The sequence below is a fragment of the Convolutriloba macropyga genome, chromosome 13 (assembly GCF_964194025.1).
Source record: "Convolutriloba macropyga chromosome 13, txConMacr16.3, whole genome shotgun sequence".
In the NCBI taxonomy this organism is placed as follows: Eukaryota; Metazoa; Xenacoelomorpha; order Acoela; family Convolutidae; genus Convolutriloba; species Convolutriloba macropyga.
Window position 1 is genome coordinate 15,725,597 of NC_134480.1, and position 6,163 is coordinate 15,731,759.

Consider the following 6,163-nt stretch of genomic DNA (forward strand, 5'->3'; position numbering starts at 1 on the left):
AATTTTAAATTTCAGTAAGTCTTGTAATTTTGATAAGGTCAATATTACCGGTTTTATATTTTTTTATGCCAGCGCAGTGTCAGCAAAACGAAAGTCAGTGGATGGGTCAGTCTTAATGTACTCACATTCATCAATGCATTGTGTTTTCAAACCACGAAGCTGAGGAGTCCTTTCTCTTTATATCCGCAACATATTCTTTTTTTGACCACAGATAACGGGACTGCTTTTTATGTGATGTTCATCTGATCTGGTTTGATAAAAAATTTTGAAATTTCTTTTTTCGTTGCGTATATTATGCACAATATAACCTTAAAATGTGTCTAAAGTCTGGTAGTAGGCCCCCTCATTTCATAAAATTGAATACAATTATAGTTACATATCTATAAAAAAGTTAACCATCGAGTTGAATCAATATGAATTTCTTAAGGTAATCGATGATAATTTGACAAAAAATTTTCAAGAATAATTAATTGACTCTATTTGAGGCTATTGTACTTTTTAAAAGCCTTCAAAATTTTGGGATTACCTATATGTGATTCTTTTCAGATCTACTGCACTGCTTATCAATGAATTTTTGGACGCCATAGAAGTATTTGAAATTTGCTCGCAATTAATCTTTTCTTTGCTTTCCTGATTTTTTGCCTAACTCAGTTTGAGTATAAAGATCTCAGTGATATTGAGAAATGTTTTTCGCACGATTATAGGATACAGTTGGAAAACAATCGCTAGAAGAAAAACAAGGAAAAATTTCTGTTGAAAAGTACTCAACTTCTCCAGCCATGTTCTCTTGCATAGAACAATTGTATCCTTTTTGCCTGAAACTGATTCAATCCAATAATTCCAGCTGTCTTAGAAGAGGCAGAATTTGAAAATGGTATAGAAGAACAGTCATTATGAGAGACATGCATGAAAGACATCCAACAATATGAGCCGCAAAGTAAAGCTCAATTGCATTAACGGTTGCATCAAATCAATTTTTCGCTAATCAATTTTTTTCGGAGAAAAATTTTGTTTATTTGCTAGCAGCAAATTTGTATTTTAACTGAATGCAGTTCTGATTCCACATTCTTAACCTTCTTTGTGCATGTCGTATGCACTTTTAAGGTCAATTTTTGGACATCTGCTTGAAACTGGGTTTAGGCAAGTTTCGTATTTTTGAGTTGGTCAAAATACCCGTTTGACCATATTTACTAATCCCAGGGAGCGTTTGTTAATTAAGAGAGTCAGTTTAAGGGGTCTGACTGAACATGCAGAGGGGCTCTGTGAATGAATTAATCCTCATCAAGTCATTTGGTTTCAGAAACAAGACTATGAATTTGACATTCTTCATTTAACCGCAACAGATTCCATTAGATGTCCAAAGAGAGTTGAACTATTCTAACATAATTGTAGGGATGCGCTTTTAATTTGGTTTTGAAAATTTTAATGGTTTTCCTTCAATTGATAAACTTATGCCTACTATAGCTGTACAAAACATACAGGACACATATTTGTAAAACGATGACAGTAAGCCCCTCAATTTACAGCTGATATATATTCATTGAGAAAAACACTCTGAACTTCCTAAAGACATCAATAAATAATTAATAACTGAATTTGAGATTGTTAATCGGCTGATGTACTAGGCGACTGATTTTTCAAAGACTTCAACAGAAATGGAAATTTTGTTTTATATTTTACTATTTTCAGAAATGAAGCCCTGCTTATCAATAAACCTTTCTTCCAATTCCATTTATGAAGCTTAAATTTTTTTAATCCCTATTAAAGTGATACGTGGTTATCTTAATCATTTGTTTGGTCTGTTCTTGATTTTTTGGACACATGTTCAAACGGTCTCTTTGTTTACTTCCGTTTCCATTCTTACTTCAGTTTGGTTTTGAGGATCTCCAAAAAATACTGTAACAAAAGTTTCACGTGATGGGCCGCCTCGTTTCATACAACTGAATATGAGTTATTCATTGAAAAAACCACTCTGATTTCCCCAAGATACCAGTAACGGTTTGACAAAAAGTTTGTTCGAGTTTAAATATCTGCTGCTGTTATAGGCAAAGGATTTTTGAAAGACTTCAAAAAGTTGGGATTTTTGTTTTTTACTTCTTTCAGAATTGAAACATTGCTCATCAATAAACTCTTGATTGATTTCCAATCCTCCGTTTCCGCAATTAAACAACGTTTCCACGATTAAACTTCTTTTTCGTTTGAGAAAAAAAATTAAATTTTTTCCTCCTTTTAAAATGATGTGCGGTTATCTGAACTTTTTTGAAGTCTTTTCTTAATTTTGTGGCCGAAACAAATATACGACCGGTCTCATCGATTTCTTCTGTTTCAGTTCGGCTTGAAGATCCCCCAGAAAACTTTAACAAACGGTTCAGCTGCTAGAATTGAATACATAAGCCAATGAATTGAATACATAAAACTATGGGCTATTTTCCATGATAGTGTATTCTCTTTTTCCAGCCAGCTGCTCTCTTTCCCTCTCTCGTTCTCTCTGAGCACAATTGTCCCCTCTGTCTGAGGACAATAGCACCATTTGTTGCTGAAATTGACTCAATTCAATAATTCCTGCTATCTCAAAAGCTACAGAATTTGAAAATTGTACAGAATAACAGTCAGAATGAGACACATGCATAATTTAAGTCTTATATGCATATGAGAAATAGATGTTATATTTAGTCTTAATAGTTGCAGCACATAAATATGATGTCTTTTGCAAAATTTTTTCTAAATAATTGCTAACATTTTCCTGTTTTCCATGAGTGCAGTTTTGATTCGACAACTTCTAGCTTCCTCAGTGTATGTCTTCCTCATTTGAATAAAAAATATTAGGACATCTGTGTTTCTGCGTTCAAGATTAATTTTCGCGGAAGCTGTTATTTTTTGGGTCAGTATTATCAGTATGGCATTAGTTTTTAACCAACATAGTGTTAGGGAGACAATAGTTAGTTGATGGGTCAAACTTTATATGCACAACGGATCTCGGAAGGATATGATCCTCGTCAAGGCATGCTGCTACCAAACAACCATTTTTTGAGTCCAAATCACCATTTTTTCATCCGCAACAGATGCACTTATTTATTTGTTTTCCCACAGAACGTTTGACTAGTTACCTGTGCTTTTAGAGCTTTGCTTCTGATTTGTCAGAAAAAAATTAGAAAATTTCTGTCAGATTGCATTGATTATAAAGGAACACAGTAGGTCTACTTATTGAAGCTCTGGTTAATTTTCACAGACAATTTTTTTGAGGAAAAAAATTGTTTTGAATATCTCAAGTTGGTGGTAACGAACTAGCAAAAAAATTTTCAACAGTATGTTTTTCTTGCTGTTCCGCGTATCTTCTTTTCAAGAGGTCTGCTTTTTAAAACTTGGGATTTTGTTCTGCTCATATTTTTGAAACTGCGGTACACCTCCAAAGACAATCCATTGTTATTGCGTTTCCGTACCTAAACGTTTTATTACGTCCGGTCCTTATTTCAAACGTTCAGATTGATTTATATAAAGGTTTTTCTATCAATTTCTGCCGCTTTTTTCTCGTCCTCCATTTTGGTTTCAAGAATTGCATCAAAAACGTAACAAAATTTTTTAACCAGTGAAAATATACATTTGAATGTCAATGGCTTCAAAAGGCAACAATAAATATTTTTAGGCTAGTGTACTCTCCTTCTCCAAACAAGTTCCCTCGTTAGACTCTGGTATGAATATTTCCTGCAATTAATTCAAGTCAATAATTCCAGCTGTGTCAGTAGGAAAACAGTTGCAACAGTTGAAAACAGCTACAGTTGGAAAACAATGGCTAGAAAAAAACAAGGAAAAATTTCTGTTGAAGAGTACTCAACTTCTCCAGCCATGTTCTCTTGCATTGAACAATTGTATCCTTTGTGCCTGAAACTGATTCAATCCAATAATTCCAGCTGTCTTAGAAGAGGCAGAAATTGAAAACCGTACAGAAGAGAAATCAGTGTGAGAGACATGCATGAAAGACATCCGAGTTTATGCTTATGAACAGTAAAACTAATTTTTCGTCTTAGTAACTGGAGAACATAATTAACGTATTACAAAAACACAGAAATGCAAGATCCGAGAAATTTTGTTTAACGAGGGAATAAAATGAGCTGTAATAATAAACTCGATTGTATAAACGGCTGCATCAGGGCAGTTTTCTCTGCAATCAAGATTTTTTGGAATAATTTTTGTACGTTTGCTAGCAGCAAATTGGTATTTTTGTTAAATGGAGTTTTAATTTCACACTTTTTAGCGTCCTCTGTACATGGCCTCTGGATTTGAAAGGTCAAAATTAGAGCAGCTGCATAAGAAAAAAGGTCCGTTTTTTGAGCAAGTTAATACTACAACCTTGGTTTTATTCTAAAACCCAGGGAAGCGTTTGTCAAAAGCGAATCAGTTGGTTCCGTCTGGCTAGATTTTTTCAAAAGATAAATGAATAAATCCTCACCAAGGTGTTTCAGAATCAAAATTTTGAAACTGATGTTCTTATGTCCGCAACAGAATCATTTATTTGTCCATAGAGAGATTGACTACTCTTTTAGGCTTGTAGGGATGTGCTTCTTTTTTTACTTAAAAGTTTCAATGGAGTTGTGTTCCTTCAATCAAACTTTTTATGCATAATTTGCCCATACAAAACATATAGAATACATATTTGTTTATGAAATGGGTCCAAAAAAAGATGCCAGTAGGCCGCCTCGTTTTATACAACTAAACACTAATTTAGATAGCTAGTCTTAAAAATAAAATTTCATTGAGAAAAAACACTCAAAATTTGCCAAAAAAATTAATAATGATTAGACAAAAAAATTGTTTGATTTAAATATCTGCTGCTGTTCTAGGCAATTGATTTAAAAGAAATCAGCAAAATTTGGATTTTTTTTTAATTCTTTCAGAATTGAAACACTGCTTATCAATAAACTCTTGATTGACATGTAGTTCTCTAAAACATCGTTTCCGCAATTAAACCTTTTTTTAATTGAAAAAAACTTTGAAAGTTTTCCATCTCATACAAATTTCAACAAATGGCTCACATGATAGAAAATTAGAGTTGGAAGTCAATGAAACGAATATATATAATAACAAGGAGAATTTTCCCTGATAATGTATTCCCTATTTCCAGCAAGTTTATCTCTTTCTCTCTCTATCTCTCTCTCTCTCTTAAAACTATTGTACCGTTATTTCTTGAAAATGCCTCAAGTCAATAATTCCAGTTGTCTATGTAGCTGAAGGATTTAAAAACGGGACAGAGGAGCAGTCAGCTTGAAATACATGCATAAGATAAGTCTTATATGCAAATGAAAAAAAGGGGAAGATTTCGTCTCAATTGTTGGAGCACATAAATAAAACGCCCTACGGAAACAGTTTTTAAAATATTTGCTAACTGCTATTTTTTATTTTCCATGAGATGAGTTTTCATTCAACAGCTTCTAATTTCCTAAGTATTTGTCTTCCGCATTTTTAAAAAACAGTATTATGACATCTGCAAAAGCTTAAGTTTTGAGAAGTCCGGTTTTTTTATTAGGTCAGTAGTATCAGTAAGGCGTTAACTCCTTTTATCCGCCTAAGAAACACTTATTCATTTTTTTTGCCCACAGAGATCTTGACTACTTCTCTCTGCGTTTAGGGATATGCTTCTCTCATCTGCTGGTAAATTCTTGTCAAATTGCAATTCCTAAGCATAATTCACAATTAACATATATATATATATATATATATATATATATATAAATATGATACCAACAAGCATTGCAAAATAGTCTAGACGAGCGCAGTAGGTGGTATTTTTTTGTCTGTGACTACTTATTGAATTCATAGGTAGTTTTCTTCAACAATATTTTGTTTTTGAGGAAAAAATTTGTGAATTGATTATCTCCAGAACGCAGTAAAGAATTAGCAAAAATTTGTTCAACAATGTATTTTTGCTGCTGTTCTACGTAACTGTTTTCTTCGAAGACTTTAAAAACAATTGGGATCTCATCCTGTATATAGTTTTGAAACTGCTGCACTGCCTCAAATAGACTCTTAAACGTTTTATAGGTTTCTGTAAACATTGTTGAAAAAAAAAAGAAAATTACATTTGCATATGATGAATAGTTTTTTTTTCGAAAAAAATCCGCCTTAAATTTTTATGTTCATTATTTTACATTTCGATATGCGTTTTTCA